We start from the raw sequence: 19,362 nt of genomic DNA, 5'->3' as shown, positions 1-19,362 counted from the left end.
TAGTGTTGGCCAATGAGATATAAGTGGAAATCTGCTGGTGTCTCTTCCTTATTCCTTTCTGGAACTCAGACATGATGGTTGGCAATGTAGCAGCCCTTTGGACACCAGGAGACAATTGGCATGAGGATGGTAGAGAAAAAGCTAGAAGATTTGGTATCTGATGGCAATTTTGAGCTTCTCTGTCAGCCCTGGAAGTACTTTCAGACTTCTTGTTTTGTGAGACAAATGCCTTATATGTTTAAGCCTCTGTTAATTCGATTTTCTTATACCTACAGAGAAATGTATTTCTGTCTGATATAGAGGCCCCACCAAAACCACCACTGAAACAAACTCAGTACGCATTTGCTTTCTTGCCCCTCTCTACAAGTGGCTAATTAAGCAGTCACCCAGAAACACAATTAAAACAAACAAATACACAAAACACTGCAAGTCTGAAGTTATCAATTCTCCAGAGTCCCAATTAGATATATCTTTGAAAAAGTATAGACTAATCAAATCATTTACCTGTGTGTTCCAACCCAGAAACCCCTTATTTAAAATGACTATAATTTCTTATTCAAATCATCACTCTCTTCATTTAAAGGGGAGAAAAATCACTTAGGATTACTCATCTTGCCTTGAACCTGGCATATAGAAAGCAATCAGCAAATGTTTATCATATTGATAAACTGATAAAATCATGCAAGTAAAAATAACTTCTTATTCAGGATTTGTTCATTTTTATCCCTTTTTGGGAAAGATTCCTCAAACTTTTAACAGGCTGCCCCAGTCCATGGACGATATTGGCTCAGAATGTCACTACCCCAAAGATGCCTTCTGGAAGCTGAGACCTTCCCATGGGGGGAGGGACAAAAGGAGCAGGTCACCTAAATTAAGGAGTTGTTTCCTCCGAAGACTTTCCCCTCCTATGGTAACTGCCCAGTACTTCTAGTAACTGTAAGTAAGGAGTTGTTAGTTTCCATGTCGTCTTTACTTTCTGAGACAAATAACCCCAAATGAGTACCTTTTAGAACCATGTGGAAGTTTTCTCCCTACTCCATGTGGGTGAACCTGAAGAAAGCTATTATAGGAGGATGAAAGCCTCAGAGATCAAATCTGGATCCCAAACAGGAGGATCAAAATCCAGTCTTGATACTTTCTGACCAAACCCACCTTGTATTGTTAAAATATTATAAATTATTATAAAAATAATTATAAATATATATTATAAATATCTATAAATATAAATATATATTACAAATATATACTATATATATATGATTATAAAAATATTGTAAAATAGTATAAAATATTGTTAAAACAAAGCTGCTCTGTTGGCTTATCCAAATCCTCTGTGGTTTCTCTGAGGACAAAAACCTGCAGGCTTCTACCTTCAACCTTTACCTATCAGGCCATCACTTGATGGCCGAGCAACGTAACTTTGGGTTGGAACAAATATGCTAGCTGTCTGAGCTTGGATAAGTCATGTAACTTCTCTGAGTGTCAGTTTTCTCATCTTTAAAATGGGAATTATAATACTACTGATCTCATCAGGTTGTTGTGATGGTTAAATGAGATAATACGTGTATAAGGCTTAGCACAGTGCCTTGCATAGACTAAGCTCTCAAATAAATATTATTAAATTGTTAATTATGAATAATGTTTACTAATAAAATAATATTTACAACTGCCTGACAGTTTATTTTAGATTAAGGTAGGTAGTGCTGACTTGTTTTCGGGAGGGCATGGCCTCCATGTTTTTTTAAAAACAAATAGTTGTAATGACTTTTAGAGTCAGTTTGGTTCTCTTGTTGGACCTGCTGAATGGCCGGTTTAGAAACCATGACTAAGAACTAAAGCATCAGCTTGAAAGAAGAGGTTAAGGGCTTTCTTTCCAAGTTATCCTAGAGAGTAATGAGAAGTGAATCATTCAACTTTCCTTCCCCTAACCTGTGCATCTGGATCAGAACAATATCTAACATAAGTGTGTTAGTTAGAACATCTTCCTTTTCAAGAGTTCTTCAGTTGTGTCTTTATAGCAATGGCGAAATAGAATTGGGATTCCTAATACCCAAAGAAACCTCATTTGTGTTAGTTGGGACCCTGCTTGGGTCTGAACAGCAGCTGAGTGCTTGGCAGTCATGGAAGTACAAAATTGTTCAACATTTTTAGAGTTGAGAAAGCTTAACCTTTAATTCAAATCAGCAGCTGGGAGAAGAAGGGGGACGAAGAGGAGGAGGGGTTCTTTGTTTCGTTCCAACTAGTTTACCCTGAGTCTGCAGCTGGTTAGAGTTTCTAAGAGGCTGTTAGTTCCAATTAATTTGGCATACACTCTTGTATGTGTGCTTGATGAATTAAGAGGCAGCAATGAATTTATCTGTGCACCAGCCATAAAATTTCCATTACTTTTTTTTTTTACATCTTTATTGGAGTATAATTGCTTTACAATGGTGTGTTAGTTTCTGCTTTATAACAAAGTGAATCAGTTATACATATACATACGTTCCCATATCTCTTCCCTACGTGTCTCCCTCCCTCCCACCCTCCCTATCCCACCCCTCCAGGTGGTCACAGAACACTGAGCTGAACTCCTTGTGTTATGTGGCTGCTTCCCACTAGATATCTACCTTACGTTTGGTAGTGTATATATGTCCATGCCTCTCTCTCCCTTTGTCACAGCTTACCCTTCACGATCCCCATATCCTCAAGTCCTTTCTCTAGTTGGTCTGTGTCTTTATTCCTGTCTTACCCCTAGGTTCTTCATGACATTTTTTTTTCTTAAATTCCATATATATGTGTTAGCATACGGTATTTGTCTTTCTCTTTCTGACTTACTTCACTCTGTATGACAGACCCTAGGTCTATCCACCTCATTACAAATAGCTCAATTTTGTTTCTTTTTATGGCTGAGTAATATTCCATTGTATATATGAGCCACATCTTCTTTATCCATTCATCCAATGATGGACACTTAGGTTGTTTCCATCTCCGGGCTATTGTAAATAGAGCTGCAATGAACATTTTGGTACATGGCTCTTTTTGAATTATGGTTTTCTCAGGGTATATGCCCAGTAGTGGGATTGCTGGATCATATGATAGTTCTATTTGTAGTTTTTTAAGGGAACTCCATAGTGTTCTCCATAGTGGCTGTACCAATCCACATTCCCACCAGCAGTGCAAGAGTGTTCCCTTTTCTCCACACCCTCTCCAGCATTTATTGTTTCTAGATTTTTTGATGATGGCCATTCTGACTGGTGTGAGATGATATCTCATTGTAGTTTTGATTTGCATTTCTCTAATGATTAATGATGTTCAGCATCCTTTCATGTGTTTGTTGGCAGTCTGTATATCTTCTTTGGAGAAATGTCTATTTAGGTCTTCTGCCCATTTTTGGATTGGTTTGTTTGTTTTTTTGTTATTGAACTGCATGAGCTGCTTATAAATTTTGGAGATTAATCCTTTGTCAGTTGCTTCATTTGCAAATAATTTCTCCCATTCTGAGGGTTGTCTTTTGGTCTTGTTTATGGTTTCCTTTGCTGCGCAAAAGCTTTGAAGTTTCATTAGGTCCCATTTGTTTGTTTTTATTTCAATTTCTCTAAGTGGGTCAAAAAGGATCTTGCTGTGATTAATGTCATAGAGTGTTCTGCCTATGTTTTCCTCTAAGGGTTTGATAGTTTTTGGCCTTACATTTAGGTCTTTAATCCATTTTGAGCTTATTTTTGTGTACGGTATTAGGGAGTGATCTAATCTCATACTTTTACATGTACCTGTACAGTTTTCCCAGCACCACTTATTGAAGAGGCTGTCCTTTCTCCACTGTACATTCCTGCCACCTTTACCAAAGATAAGGTGACCATATGTGCGTGGCTTTATCTCTGGGCTTTCTATCCTGTTCCATTGATCTATCTTTCTGTTTTTGTGCCATTACCATACTGTCTTGATTACTGTAGCTTTGTAGTACAGTCGGAAGTCAGGAAGCCTGATACCTCCAGCTCCAGTTTTCGTTCTCAAGTTTGCTTTGGCTATTCGGGGTCTTTTGTGTTTCCATACAAATTGTGAAATTTTTTGTTCTAGTTCTGTGAAAAATGCCAGTGGTAGTTTGATAGGGATTACATTGAATCTGTAGATTGCTTTGGGTAGTAGAGTCATTTTCACAATGTTGATTCTTCCAATCCAAGAACATGGTATATCTCTCTATCTATTTGTATCATCTTTAATTTCTTTCATCAGTGTCTTATAATTTTCTGCATACAGGTCTTTTGTCTCCTTAGGTAGGTTTATTCCTAGATATTTTATTCTTCTTGTTGCAGTAGTAAATGGGAGTGTTTTCTTGATTTCACTTTCAGATTTTTCATCATTAGTGTATAGGAATGCCGGAGATTTCTGTGCATTAATTTTGTATCCTGCTACTTTACCAAATTCATTGATTAGCTCTAGTAGTTTTCTGGTAGCATCTTTAGGATTCTCTATGTATAGGATCATGTCATCTGCAAACAGTGACAGCTTTACTTCTTCTCTGATTTGGATTCCTTTTATTTCCTTTTCTTCTCTGATTGCTGTGGCTAAAACTTCCAAAACTATGTTGAATAAGAGTGGTGAGAGTGGGCAACCTTGTCTTCCTCCTGATCTTAGTGGAAATGCTTTCAGTTTTTCACCATTGAGGACGATGTTGGCTGTGGGTTTGTCATATATGGCCTTTATTATGTTGAGGAAAGTTCCCTCTATGCCTACTTTCTGCAGGGTTTTTATCATAAATGGGTGTTGAATTTTGTCAAAACCTTTCTCTGCATCTATTGAAATGACCATATGGTTTCTCTCCTTCAGTTTGTTAATATGGTGTATCACGTTGATTGATTTGCATATATTGAAGAATCCTTGCATTCCTGGAATAAACCCCACTTGATCATGTTGTGTGATCCATTTAATGTGCTGTTGGATTCTGTTTGCTAGTATTTTGTTGAGGATTTTTGCATGTATGTTCATCAGTGATATTGGCCTGTAGTTTTCTTTCTTTGTGACATCCTTGTCTGGTTTTGGTATCAAGGTGATGGTGGCCTGGTAGAATGAGTTTGGGAGTGTTCCTCCCTCTGCTATATTTTGGAAGAGTTTGAGAAGCATAGGTGTTAGCTCTTCTCTGAATGTTTGATAGAATTCGCCTGTGAAGCCATCTGGTCCTGGGCTTTTGTTTGTTGGAAGATTTTTAATCACAGTTTCAATTTCAGTGCTTGTGATTGGTCTGTTCATATTTTCTATTTCTTCCTGATTCAGTCTTCGCAGTTTGTGGATTTCTAAGTATTTGTCCATTTCTTCCAGGTTGTCCATTTTATTGGCATAGAGTTGCTTGTAGTAATCTCTCATGATCTTTTGTATTTCTGCAGTGTCAGTTGTTACTTCTCCTTTTTAATTTCTATTTCTATTGATTTGAGTCTTCTCCCTCTTTTTCTTGATGAGTCTGGTCATGGTTTATCTATTTTGTTTATCTTCTCAAAGAACCAGCTTTTAGTTTTATTGATCTTTGCTATTGTTTCCTTCATTTCTTTTTCATTTATTTCTGATCTGATCTTTATGATTTCTTTCCTTCTGCTAACTTTGGGTTTTTTTTGTTCTTCTTTCTCTAATTGCTTGAGGTGCAAGGTTAGGTTGTTTATTCGAGATATTTCCTGCTTCTTAAGGTGGGCTTGTATTGCTATAAACTTCCCTCTTAGAACTGCTTTTTCTGCATCCCATAAGTTTTGGGTCGTCTTGTCTCCATTGTCATTTGTTTCTAGGTATTTTTTGTTTCCTCTTTGATTTCTTCAGTGATCACTCCGTTATTAAGTAATGTATTGTTTAGCCTCCATGTGTTTGTATTTTTTACAGATCTTTTCCTGTAATTGATACCTAGTCTCATAGTGTTGTGGTCGGAAAAGATACTTGATACAATTTCAATTTTCTTAAATTTACCAAGGCTTGATTTGTGACCCAAGATATGATCTATGCTGGAGAATGTTCCATGAGCACTTGAGAAGAATGTATATTCTGTGGTTTTTGGATGGAATGTCCTATAAATATCAATTAAGTCCATCTTGTTTAATGTATCATTTAAAGCTTGTGTTTCCTTATTTATTTTCATTTTGGATGATCTGTCCATTGGTGAAAGTGGGGTGTTAACATCCCCTACTATGAATGTGTTACTGTCGATTTCCCCTTTTATGGCTGTTAGTATTTGCCTTATATATTGTGGTGCTCCTATGTTGGGTGCATAAATATTTACAATTGTTATATCTTCTTCTTGGATCGATCCCTTGAACATTATGTAGTGTCTTTCTTTGTCTCTTCTAATAGTCTTTGTTTTTAAGTCTATTTTGTCTGATATGAGAATTCCTACTCCAGCTTTCTTTTGGTTGCCATTTGCATGGAATATCTTTTTCCATCCCCTTACTTTCAGTCTGTATGTGTCTCTAGGTCTGAAGTGGGTCTCTTGTAGACAGCATATATATGGGTCTTGTTTTTGTATCCATTCAGCCAATCTGTGTCTTTTGGTGGGAGCATTTAATCCATTTCCATTTAAGGTAATTATTGATATGTATGTTCCTATTCCCATTTTCTTAATTGTTTTGGGTTCGTTATTATAGGTCTTTTCCTTCTCTTGTGTTTCTTGTCTAGAGAAGTTCCTTTAGCATTTGCTGTAAAGCTGGTTTGGTGGCTCTGAACTCTCTCAGCTTTTGCTTTTCTGTTAAGGTTTTAATTTCTCCATCAAATCTGAATGAGATCCTTGCTGGGTAGAGTAATCTTGGCTGTAGGTTTTTCTCCTTCATCACTTTGAATATGTCCTGCTAGTCCCTTCTGGCTTGCAGAGATTCTGCTGAATGATTAGTGGTTAACCTTATTGGGATTCCCTTGTGTGTTATTTGTTGTTTTTCCCTTGCTGATTTTAATATGTTTCCTTTGTATTTAATTTTTGACAGTTTGATTAATATGCATCTTGGTGTATTTCTCCTTGGATTTATCCTGTATGGGAGTCTCTCTATTTCCTTTTCCATATTAGGGAAGTTTTCAACTATAATCTCTTCAAATATTTTCTCAGTCCCTTTCTTTTTCTCTTCTTCTTCTGGAACCCCTATAATTCAAATGTTGGTGCGTTTAATGTTGTCCCAGAGGTCTCTGAGACTGTCCTCAGTTGTTTTCATTTTATTTTCTGTATTCTGCTCTGCGGTAGTTATTACCACTATTTTATCTTCCAGGTCACTTATCTGTTGTTCTGCCTCAGTTATTCTGCTATTGATCCCATCTAGAGTATTTTTAATTTCATTTATGTGTTGTTAATCATTGCTTGTTTCATCTTTAGTTCTTCTAGGTCCTTGTTAACTGTTTCTTGCATTTTGTCTAGTCTATTTCCAAGATTTTGGATCATCTTTACTATCATTATTCTGAATTCTTTTTCAGGTAGACTGCCTATTTCCTCTTCATTTGTTAGGTCTGGTGGGTTTTTACCTTGCTCCTTCAACTGCTGTGTGTTTTTCTGCCTTCTCATTTTGCTTATCTTACTGTGTTTGGCGTCTCCTCTTTGTAGACTGCAGGTTCGTAGTTCCCGTTGTTTTTGGTGTCTGTCCCCAGTGGCTAAAATTGGTTCAGTGGGTTGTGTAGGCTTCCTGGTGGAGGGGACTAGTGCCTGTGTTCTGGTGGGTGAGGCTGGATCTTTCTTTCTGGTGGGCAAGTCCACGTCTGTTGGTGTGTTTTGGGGTTTCTGTGGACTTATTATGATTTTAGGCAGCCTCTCTGCTAATGGGTGGGGTTGTGTTCCTGTCTTGCTAGTTGTTTGGCATAGGGTGTCCAGCACTGTAGCTTGCTGGTCGTTGAGTGAAGCTGGCTGCTGGTGTTAAGATGGAGATCTCTGGGAGATTTTTGCCATTTGATATTATGTGGAGCTGGGAGGTCTCTTGTGGACCAGTGTCCTGAAGTTGGCTCTCCCACCTCAGAGGCACAGCACTGACTCCTGGCTGTAGTACCAAGAGCCTTTCTTCCACACGGCTCAGAATAAAAGGGAGAAAAAGTAGAAAGAAAGAATTAGTGGAAGAAAGAAAGAAAGAAAGAAGGAAGGAGGGAGGGAGGGAGGGAAGGAGGGAGGGAGGGAGGGAGGGAAGGAGGGAGGGAGGGAGGGAGGGAAGGAGGGAGGGAGGGAGGGAGGGAAGGAGGGAGGGAGGGAGGGAGGGAAGGAAGGAAGGAAGGAAGGAAAGACAAAGAAAGAAAGAAAGAAAGAAGGAAAGGAGGGAGGGAGGGAGGGAGGAAGGAGGGAAGGAAGGGAAAAAGAAAGAAAGAAGATAAAGTAAAATAAAATAAGATAAAATAAAATAAAGTTATTAAAATAAAAATAATTATTAATAAAAAAAATTTAAAAAAAAGAAAAAAAAAGTGGACGGATAGAACCCTAGGACAAATGGTGGAAGCAAAGCTATACAGACAAAATCTCACACAGAAGCATACACATACACACTCACAAAAAGAGTAAAAGGGGAAAAATCATAAATCTTGCTCTCAAAGTCCTCCTTAATTCGGGATGATTCGTGTGTTGATTCAGGTGTTCCACAGATGCAGGGTATATCAAGTTGATTGTGGAGCTTAAATCCGCTGCTTCTGAGGCTGCTGGGAGAGATTTCCCTTTCTCTTCTTTGTTCTCACAGCTCCGGGGCTCAGCTTTGGATTTGGCCCCGCCTCTGAGTGTACGTCGCCGGAGGGCGTCTGTTCTTCGCTCAGACAGGACGGGTTAAAGGAGCAGCTGCTTCGGGTACTCTGGCTCACTCAGGCCGGGGGGCAGGGGGCGGGGGGGGGGAGGGAGGGAGGGGCATGGAGTGCGGGGCGGGCCTGCGGCGGCAGAGGCCTGCATGACGTTGCACCAGCCTGAGGCGCGCCGTGCGTTCTCCTGGGGAAGTTGTCCCTGGATCACGGGACCCTGGCAGTGGCGGGCTGCACAGGCTCCCCGGAACGGAGGTGTGGATAGTGACCTGTGCTCACACACAGGCTACTTGGTGGCGGTAGCAGCAGCCTTAGCGTCTCATGCCCGTCTCTGTGGTCCGCGCTGATAGGGACGGCTGGCGCCCGTGTCTGGAGCCCCTTTAAGCAGCGCTCTTAATCCCCTCTCCTCGCGCACCAGGAAACAAAGAAGGAAGAAAAAGCCTCTTGCTTCTTCGGCAGCTCCAGACTTTTCCCCGGACTCCCTCCCGGCCAGCTGTGGCGCACTAACCCCCTGCAGGCTGTGTTCGCGCCACCAACCCCAGTCCTCTCCCTGCGCTCCTCAGCTCCCAGCCCCGCCCGCCCCGGCGGGTGAGCAGACAAGCCTCTCGGCCTGGTGAGTGCCGGTCGGCCCTGACTGTCTGTGCGGGAATCTCTCCGCTTTTCCCTCCGCACCCCTGTAGCTGTGCTCTCCTCCGCGGCTCCGAAGCTTCCCCCCTCTGCCACCCGCAGTCTCCGCCCGCGAAGGGGCTTCTAGCGTGTGGAGACCTTTCCTCCTTCACAGCTCCCTCCCACTGGTGCGGGTCCCGTCCCTGTTCTTTTGTCTCTGTTTATTCTTTTTTCTTTTGCCCTACCCAGGTACGTGGGGAGTTTTTTGCCTTTTGGGAGGTCTGAGGTCTTCTGCCAGCATTCAGTAGGTGTTCTGTAGGAGTTGTTCCACGTGTAGATGTATTTCTGGTGTATTTGTGGGGAGGAAGGTGATCTCCGCGTCTTACTCTTCCGCCATCTTCCTGGAAGCCTCCCCATTACTTTTCTTAATGAAATTTATGTTAGCTTCTGAAAGCTTTTTAAAAAGTTGCTCATTTGTGTTTTGAGGCCTTCCCTTCCTCCTTCTATATAATTCGTGTTGAAATAAGAACTTTGCCTAGGGCGAGATTGTTCATTTATATAAGGCATTTTGCTTTGGGGACAGGAAGACTTTGCCCTTCCCAATGTTTGGAAATATCAAAGGCTGGTATCATCAGACACTTCATGTGCTCTAAAGTAGGTGTTGGGGAGGAAGAAACTTACCCTTCTAGGGAAAGAACGCTTCTAGTTTCTTCTGGCTGGTCTAAGAGTTAAACTGATATGAGACAGATTAATAGGAGAAAATCAAATTTAATTCTATCCATTGTAAGGTCGGTTTATAACAAACGGCACCGTCAGACAGAAACAAGCTTTAAGCAAGCTTTATTGGGAGCACTCCCGGGTGAGGTTCACTGGTCCGAGGAAAGGGGGCCAGAGAAGTCGCGCCCGGTCCTAGGCGTGGGAGATTTTTATTGGGGTGTAAGGGCGGGGTGGTTTGCTATGCAGGGTGATTCCTTATTTGGTGAAGCTATGGCCGGGCTAGGTGTTGACTGGCTTACTTTCAGGGGTTTGAGTCTCCTCCCGCCCCCGTCCTTGGGGCAGGAAGTCGGGGGGGAGTCTCTGTTGATTCTCAGAATAGGTGAGAAAGTTCTGCCTCAACGCCTCCTCTTCCTCGAACGGGCTGATGCTTCCTCTTACCCGGGCCAGCTGGCCTTACATCCATAAGGGTATCCCACATACATAAAGAGGGTCAGAGACCTCACATGCATGAAAGGGTGAGAGAAAGAAAGATAAAATGAGGTATATAGGCCATCCTGAGCTAAGGAATGGGATAGGGGCCTGGTACTTCCAAGGACAGGAGGGCCATTCACAGAACGATAAGAAGAAAAGTAGTTGTTTGCCCTGCCATATAGATGGGGCCCCTTAGATAAATTTATCTCCAGTAATAACTCTTTTCTGGGAAAAATCCCCAATTTAAATTCTTCTAGGTAGTTACGGGAGAGGCAGTAGTTTCTCTTGAATCCATGAGGTCTCAATTGCCTTTAGCTCAAAGTAATTCTCATACAAAAGTGACACATTTTGGGGAGGCTTGTTCTGAACCTCTACGTAGGGTAAAATAGGAAGTTCTAGCTGAAGAGGCTAAGTATGGGTTTTTCAGGAAGTTCAGTTATCGCTTGCAGACTGAAAAAGCAACCATCTATAGAACAAGTTGTGGGGAGGAAAACATATTCAGCTGCAGTAAGGTCTGGTCTGAGTCGTCATTCCTGAGCTCTGTGCTTCTGTTTAGCAGAGAAACCTGGCAAGATGAGAAGCACGGAGTACTGTGATCTGAGTCTTGGCTGAAATCTGCCTAAGAGTCTCAAAACCTAGAGGGAAGTGACAAAAGCTGATAAACCTGCATTTCAAGCTCCAAGCAATTTTGTCTTTAGCACAAAATAATGACTGGAGTACACTTTTAAAGGTAGCCTGTTTCTTTGTTCTAGAAAGAACACAAATGTACAATTTTATTAGGTAAATGTAATGCACATCATAATCAGAAAATGTGTTTGAGAGGCTGTGGCTCTGAGGAGCTAATGTTTATGTTGTCAGCTTCTTGCATCTCTGAAGACCCTTTCTTTTAGAAAAACGCTTCTTTTCTGTGTGTTAATTTAGAATGGGCTATGGCTAAAGAGCATTACTTGTTCTTGTGGAGATAGGGAGACTGGAAGGGGGCAGGAAGGACAGCAAGAGTGATCTTTACCTTGCACTGGAGCAAGGCAATAAGAAAGGAGCTGGATTAAGATGGGGAAGTGCATCCCAGACTGTATCTTTAATGCTGCATGTTCCTCAGACTCAGCTCTGGAACAGCCTTCCTGTTGGTGACTGGGGGTCAAGGCCATCCTACTGGGTAGAGATGGGATTCTTTTGGAGAGAGTAAATATTTCCATTTTCATTAGTCCTGAGTAACAGCAGAAAACGAATTCTTAAGATGGCAGGGCTTCAGCTGGGGCGTCTCTGGATTTTTCCTCCAGTCCTGGTCATGGACTAGCCTAGACATGCTGGAACCACTCTAGAAGGTAGAGGGAAGATGACCTGCTGAGAAGAGAAATCCCATGGGGGATTTCTGAGAAGGGGCTGGGCTTGGAATCCTTCAGATGGCCAAATCTAGGAGTTGCAAGTTGTTCTGTGCATCTGAGTTTTATCTCTGAACCTAAAATAAAATCATGTTAAGTACTACAGCCTGGTCTCCAGCACGTTGTGGAAAATAAAGGTGACATTTGTTATTGCCTTGGTTCAGAACCATAAAGGAAAAGAGTAGGTACCCCTCTGAGTGGGAGGATCCCAAAGTGGGAAGGGCTGGAGGGTGAGTGGGGCCTGATAATAGGAGGGGGCTCAGTGTGGGTGGGGCCTGAAAGTAGGAGGGGCCTGAGAGTGGGTGGGGCCCGAGAATAGAAGAGGCCTGAGGGAAGGGCCCTACCTGTGTTTATAAATGCTAAGTAGAAGTGGAGTACATTTTGGAAAATGTAAGTTTTGACCTGATCTTTGAGAAGGTCAAAGACATGATTAAAAAACCATAAAGGAGGATTGGAGCAGGATAAGGAGATAGGGAGACCAGTAAGGAGGTTTTGTCCCTATGCTGTAGAAAATGAAAGAAAAGGGTAGGTTTGAGAGAGAGAGACGGGGATCATCCTTTCTCTGGCAACTGTTCCACTTTCTTGTGCCTGAAAGAGGAAGTTATCACCTCTGCCACATTTTCCCCAGCACAAAATGGGGCCATGTATAATAGAGCAGGTATAAGTGCTTCCTAGGTTCTTGGCATCTTTGAAATGCTTCCTGCAGCCTATAAAGTAGAAACTATAGAGGCTCTTACCACCACGCTATTACAGCATCCTGCCACAGTAACACTCCTCTCTCCCCTTACTTGGTATTCCCTGTTGAAAAATTAAATAATAATTGTGAAATTTATTTATTCTCTCTTTGAGGACAAATGTAAAATAAGTCTCTTTTCTCTTTTATTATTTGCTGAGCCTCCCCCAGAGTTAAAAACAGATATAAAATTTGCACAGAAATTCTGCAGGAATAACATCCTGCATTTCCCTGCTTCTGGACTATGAAGTCATGATATCCGAGAGAGGTTTGCAACTGTTTCCCATGGTAGGGAGTGTATGTGTCAGCTACCTGGGAGCAAGGGGTAGATGCTAATATGATACTCCATTCATGAAGCTTATTCACTAATGTCTCAGTTTACCCTGATAGCTTGTAAGGCAGGTTGTATTTTGCAGATTCGGTGACTGTGTCCCAGAGAAACTATGATTTGTCCAAGGTCTGCTTACACTGGTACAGAAGATCAGGTCTTTGATTCCCTCTCTCCAGTCTTCTGTCTTGACCTGTTGAGGGGTTTTTGCTGTGCCGGTGGTGGAGAGTAGTGAGAACTTCTCTGCTGACCCTGCCCACTTGATTTGTGGCATTCACAGTATTTCTGTGTGGCTCTCTGGGTAATGGTCGTGAAGGCGGGGGGTACTCCATGCTGGTCACTTAGAGGCGGCCCTTCCAGAGGCCTGTGGAGATAACATAGTGTGAAGGAAAAGAGTCTAAGGTTGTTTCTGAAAGCTGTGCTCACTTGGGCTGCTGACGTTTTCCTCTGCCCAACCTAGCGGAAGTTTCCTCATCTTTAGTTTCTGCCCCGGTACATGAAATCTTTTGATTTGGATCTTTGCACAGGCCGTATTCCCAGCAGAATCAGACCACACCACCTCACCAGTCCCATTTGCTGATCTTCGCAGCAAAGTGTGTGCTCACCAGGAGCTGCGGGTGGAAGGCCCACGTGGGGCCCAGAGCTCTGAAGGGCCAGGTTGGTCTTTATATGCTGGATGGTTCCTTGACCCCTGAGAGCAGGGCCACGTGGGGAGGAACGCAGACTTTAGAGTCCTGCCATTCAGAAGTGTGGGGAGCCGGGGAGTCACTCAGCTTCTGAGTGATTCCTTATAACTATCCAACAAGCTCTTTTGCCAAGCCGGATGTTAGCACGCAAGTGGGGTTAGAGGAGGGGACAATGGTGCTTTGCGAATAATTCTTGTTACACAGCCATAGCTGAGACCCCTCTGCCGTCACGAAAGCCTCAGGCCGTCACTCTCCCTTTTCCTTGTCATTGCTCCGTAGCTAAGGCTTAATAGACCTGCAGTTCCTGTGGAGAGTGGGCTCATATTTGAGAGCTGGATCCCTTGACCCAGGCCATCTGAGAGATGAGTTCCAAAGGTTAATGTTTTGAGTGACTGACAGAGTCTTTTCAAAGGGTGGCTAGATTCCAATTCCTGGAGGAGCTGGGAAGACCCCGTCTCCTGGGGTTTTTATTCTGCTTTCTGGTGAGATCACAAGAAAGGCTGTGGTTTGTCTGAGTGAGTCCAGTGTGAGTTACTCTGGAGTCCTGCTTGAGAAAGCATTGGGTATCTCAAAGGATGGGGTCTTTCCTGCCACACTCATCTAGGTGGGCAATTACTTATTTGGGTGCCTGGCTCTCTCTCTACCTCTCTAGACATAAGGGAAGCTTCTGGAGGGCAGGGCTGGCATCGTAGACATCTTTCTATCCTCAGAGTCTGACTAATATTCTACCCTCAGGATATATTTGTTGAGTAAAACTTTTTTTTTTTTTATAGAGCTTCTTTTTAAAAAATTATTTTATTTTATTTTATTTTTGGCTGTGTTGGGTCTTCATTGCTGCATGCAGGCTTTTTTGTGGTTGCGGCGAGTGGGGGCTACTCTTCCTTGTGGTGTGCGGGCTTCTCGTTGCGGTGGCTTCTCTTGTTGCGGAGCACGGGCCCTAGGCACGTGGGCTTCAGTAGTTGTGGCACACGGGCTCAGTAGTTGTGGCACGCGGGCTCAGTTGCTCTGCAGCATGTGGGATCTTCCCGGACCAGGGCTCGAAACTGTGTCCCCTGCATTGGCAGGTGGATTCTTAACCACTGCGCCACCAGGGAAGCCCAAGTAAAACTTTTGATTTAACTAATTTTAAGTGGTAGATGAGCCCCTGTTTATTTTTATTTTTGAAAACTAGATTTTCGTTGTAAAAATAAAGCAAGTCCATGGTAAAAATGAAAAGAGTACAAAAGAGTGAAAATAAGAATGAAATTCCCACTATTCAGAGCAAAAGCACTATTAGAAGTTTCCTATGGTTCTTTCCAGAAATGTCCAGTGAACCTGCATCTCAAGCACATTTTTATTTTCACAAGTGAGGTCATACTACACCCATGTTTCTGCAACTAGCCTTTGGGTAGTTAACTATCTATCTTGAATATCTTTTTATAGTAGTACGTATAGATCTACCCCAATCTTTATAATGGCTGCAGTCTACTGTAGAGGTTTTCCATAATTTATTTGATCAGTTCCCTATTGATGGGTATACAGAGGCTGCCAGAATCTTGATTATTACATATAATGCTGTATCAAATGTCTACTTATGTTTATATTTGTATATCTGTGGGATAAATTTCTAGAGGTGTAAGTTTATTAGATCTTGCCAGTTGCCTTTCAAAAATTGCACCAATTCCCAGTCTCACCAGTAGTGTGTGTGAATGTCCATTTCTTCACATCCTTGGTAACACTGAGGATTAGCAAAAGCTTTCATCTTTGGTAGGATAATAGAAACTAATTTTTTGTCAAATTTGTATTTCTTTAATTATGAGTGAGTTTCAACCTTTTCCAAATTTAGCAGCTATTTTATCTTATTTCACTTTCTGTGAACTACTGGCTCAGGTCCTTTACTGATTTTCTTATTAGATTGTTTTTGTCTTTCTCTCTTTATGGATTCGTAAGGAATCTCAATTTCCTCATGACATTACCTGTTTGTCACATCTGTTAAAAATTGTCCATGTTTGTCACATCTTTTGACTTTGTATTTTGGTCACAAAGCATTTAACATTTCATGTAGTTAAATTTACCAGTCTTTTCTTTTATGCTTCTGAATTTTGTGTCATGTCTAGAAAGGATTTTGCCATTCAAGATTATAAACAAAATTCACTTAATTTTTTTTACAAATATATATTATTAACTGTATTGAAATATTTGATCCATCTAGAATGTATTTTGGTACAAAGAGCCCTATAGGGATTCAGATTACTTTCTCCAGAAAGATAGCCAGTTGTCCCAGCTCTATCTTTCCCTCAGTGATTTGAAATAACACCTTATTATGTATAACAAATAAATATTTGTTTTTCTTGTGAAAATACGTGGCAGTATTTAAAAGAGACCAACATGTCTTTTTCCAGATATATACTGCACATATATGTTTCCAGTTTCCCTAAATGAGTTCTTTGGAATTGTTTTCAATCATGGAATCAAAGTTTTTTTTAAGCCAACCTTTTCTACAAGGTAAGAAGTGGAAAAAGTGTAGTTGTGAACAGTTTGGGATGTAAGGAGAGATTGGGTTTTGCATTGCTTTGCATTTCAAAAGCTTCCCTAGAGGGGCTTCCCTGGTGGCACAGTGGTTGAGAATCTGCCTGCCAATGCAGGGGACACAGGTTCGAGCCCTGGTCTGGGAAGATCCCACATGCCGCGGAGCAACTGGGCCCGTGAGCCACAACTACTGAGCCTGCGCATCTGGAGCCTCTGCGCCGCAACGAGAGGCCGCGATAGTGAGAGGCCCGTGCACCGCGATGGAGAGTGGCCCCCGCTTGCCGCAACTAGAGAAAGCCCTCTCACAGAAACAAAGACCCAACACAGCCATAAATAAATAAGTAAGTAAGTAAGTAAATTAAAAAAAAAAAAAAGCTTCCCTAGAAAGGCGGCTGTGTCGGGCCTGCTGGGTTTCCCTTCACTCTAATCCGGCCTCACCCTCAGCCAGGCAAGCACACCAGTCTGCTACTCCCACCTAACTCCAGGGTCAACCTCTGCCTCCCTCCCTGGGTTGTGTGAGTGTCACTGTTTGTGGAGTTGGGCCTCGTGGAGAGTACTGCCTCTCCACACATCCTTTCCTCCTAAACGAAAAGGCTTTTGGTCCATGCACACAGCTGTTTACTCTATCATCATTTGTCTGCCTCAAAGCAGAGGATTTGGCTTCCTGAGAAGTAATTAAATTAACCCCAAGTCCAAACTCGAAGAAACAAATGAATATTGTCTCCATCTCAGGGAAGGGACCCCTTACGCAGGAGATGTGTATTTTAGGGGGTGTTTCCTTTCATAACTCTGCTAAAATTTGGATCCCAGATTTCCCCTTAGAAGTGTTAACTAAATACATGAGTCTGGGCAGGTTTCCCCTTTGCTCAAAACATTCTAGATCCGCAGACAATAATTTGGTTATTTACATCCCACAGACCCATCATGGAGAACTTAAATTTAATGTGTCCCGCCAGGGGGGTTCAACATGACTCTCTTATTTACAGTTAGGAGAATAAAAATTAACACAAAAAAACAAGTTCAATCTTTGTACCATACCACACACAGACACATAAAAAAACCCCAAAAGTTTACTTGTAAACCTTAACTTGATTGTTAACGCTTTCTAATTTTCTTGTGTCTTTTGAGCCAAAAATGAAGAAATTCCCTAGGGATTTCATTAGCACTTTTCATCTGATGCTGTCAAAGCCCTTTACACTCACTATCTAATTAAGACTCTGAACATCTCAGTGAGAGAGGGACGCAGTAACACCGTCAACCTGACAAATAGAAGCTGGATTCCCTGAAAATCTAACTAAATAAAACAGCTCTGGTACATGATGAGAATGCACTGAATTTAAAACATTGAAAAGTTTGCATTTTGTCCAGTTGTAAACTCCTTAATGTCTCCTAAAGATCATTTCCTAAGACTTCTATGTTGCAGGAATGTTTGGAGCAAGTGGTAGAGTTTAGAGAAATCTCTCAGGCATTAAGTACATCAGAAAAGGAATTGGAAGGCAAAGAAATATGAAGAAAGAAATTAGGGAGCTTGCTGTTGGTGTGATGTTGCTCCCACGCAGCTGGGAGCCCGGGCATGGAGAGCTGCCATCAGGAATTGTTCTTGCCAGGCTGGGCAAGGTTCAAGGGGGGTATTGTGGGAGATTCAGAATTTGTAATGCTGTCAGAATTCTTAGCTGCAAGTAGCAGAAACCAACTCTGCTAGTGTAAGCCAAAAAAGCATTTATTGGAAGGATATTAGCGTCTCTCAAATTGAAGAGGAGTCTCAAGGAGTGGGCTTGGAAGATGGGGAGGAACAGAGTGAGCTTGGGAGAACAGGAAGTGAGCTCCTGATCCAGCAGGAAGACAATCTAGTCTGCTTCTTGCTGCTACTTTTGCCATAAAGAATGACTTCTGCTGTTCCGACATCTTTGTGATGCTCACTCAAGAGTCTGTGTTTTGGGAGCACTCAATCAGCCCGCCCCAAGTTACTTGTCCACTTTAGGTTGTGCAGGGGTGGAAAGAAGGGAGGCTCTGGCTGCTTCAGCTTCCGCAGTGGGGGTAGTGTCTATGACACAGTGGGGGCCTTACGTGTACTTCCTTTGAGTATATTAGGAAGTGAAGAGCCTGGAGTGTGGACAGCCAGAAAATTAAAAATGTCCACAGAATCACCCGTCTCCATTTAGCTGTTCTTGCTTGGGACTGAAACCCAGAAATTTAAAGTGTATGATGTGTATGGTGTGTGTATGTGTGTGGGGCACATAGAGACCGCTCTGGCAGAGGGGTGACTGGATTATTTCTGTCCTGGTAACAGCAGGGAATGCATCATGGACAAGATCTATGCTTGTGCTGTGCTCCTTTCCCCATACCCTCCCCTACTCTATTGGCTCTTACTAAATGTTCACCTTCGTAGGTAGCTCTAGCTGAGCAAGGTAAAGCTAGATGCACCTCTGGCCCTTCTGTCTTCCTTTGGTCAGTAAGGACAGTAGTGCCCTTGGGCAGGTAACAGAACTAGACAAATATGGCTTTATTACTTACACTGATATAAACATTGATTAACCTGAAAACTTGACTCCAGTTTGCTTTGTGGATGTTAGTCTTAATCATTTTTTCTTTCCAGCATTTTAAGAGCCCCTGAAACATCATCTTCTTTGAAAAACTGATTTTCAAAGTGACATGTTTGGGTGAAATCCAGGCCAGTCAGTCTGTCTTTTAGATGTTTTGATGCTACTCTTCTGAATATATATATGGCAACACTGGATAATCAGCTGCGGGTTTCAGTATTCACTCATCCTGTACATTTGGTGCTGTGCAATACTATTAGTCTGAAAATGGAATTTCATAATTCTGTCTTCAACCTCCATCATTCAAGTCTTTTGATCCTAAATTTGTATTCCTGTAATTGCTTATGCTGTTCCACGTTTTTCTGCCTTTATGTATTTTTAGGTCTATAGGTGTCAGTGTAGCAAAGCAAAGATGGTAAGATCCCACAAAATTGGGACCCAGGTCCTTTGTTCAGTGTCCAACACAGAGTGCAGATGACATCTGGTGAGAATGATGTTAAAGGGGGTGATGATGATTTGCAGATAGAGAACGTCTGTAATTCTGGATCAGAATCAAAACAGCTTTTATTGCCTTATAGAGAACGCAGAGCATTTATGTCTCTTGTCAAACACCAATCTTCTGATATCTGTCACCCCATTCCTGCATACTATGTTTCATTTCAGCTAAATCTCTAGGAATTGGGAATACAGTTTTCTGCTC

This window comes from Lagenorhynchus albirostris, chromosome 1 (genome assembly GCF_949774975.1).
Source record: "Lagenorhynchus albirostris chromosome 1, mLagAlb1.1, whole genome shotgun sequence".
Taxonomy (NCBI): Eukaryota; Metazoa; Chordata; class Mammalia; order Artiodactyla; family Delphinidae; genus Lagenorhynchus; species Lagenorhynchus albirostris.
Note: the sequence above shows the minus strand (reverse complement) of the source record.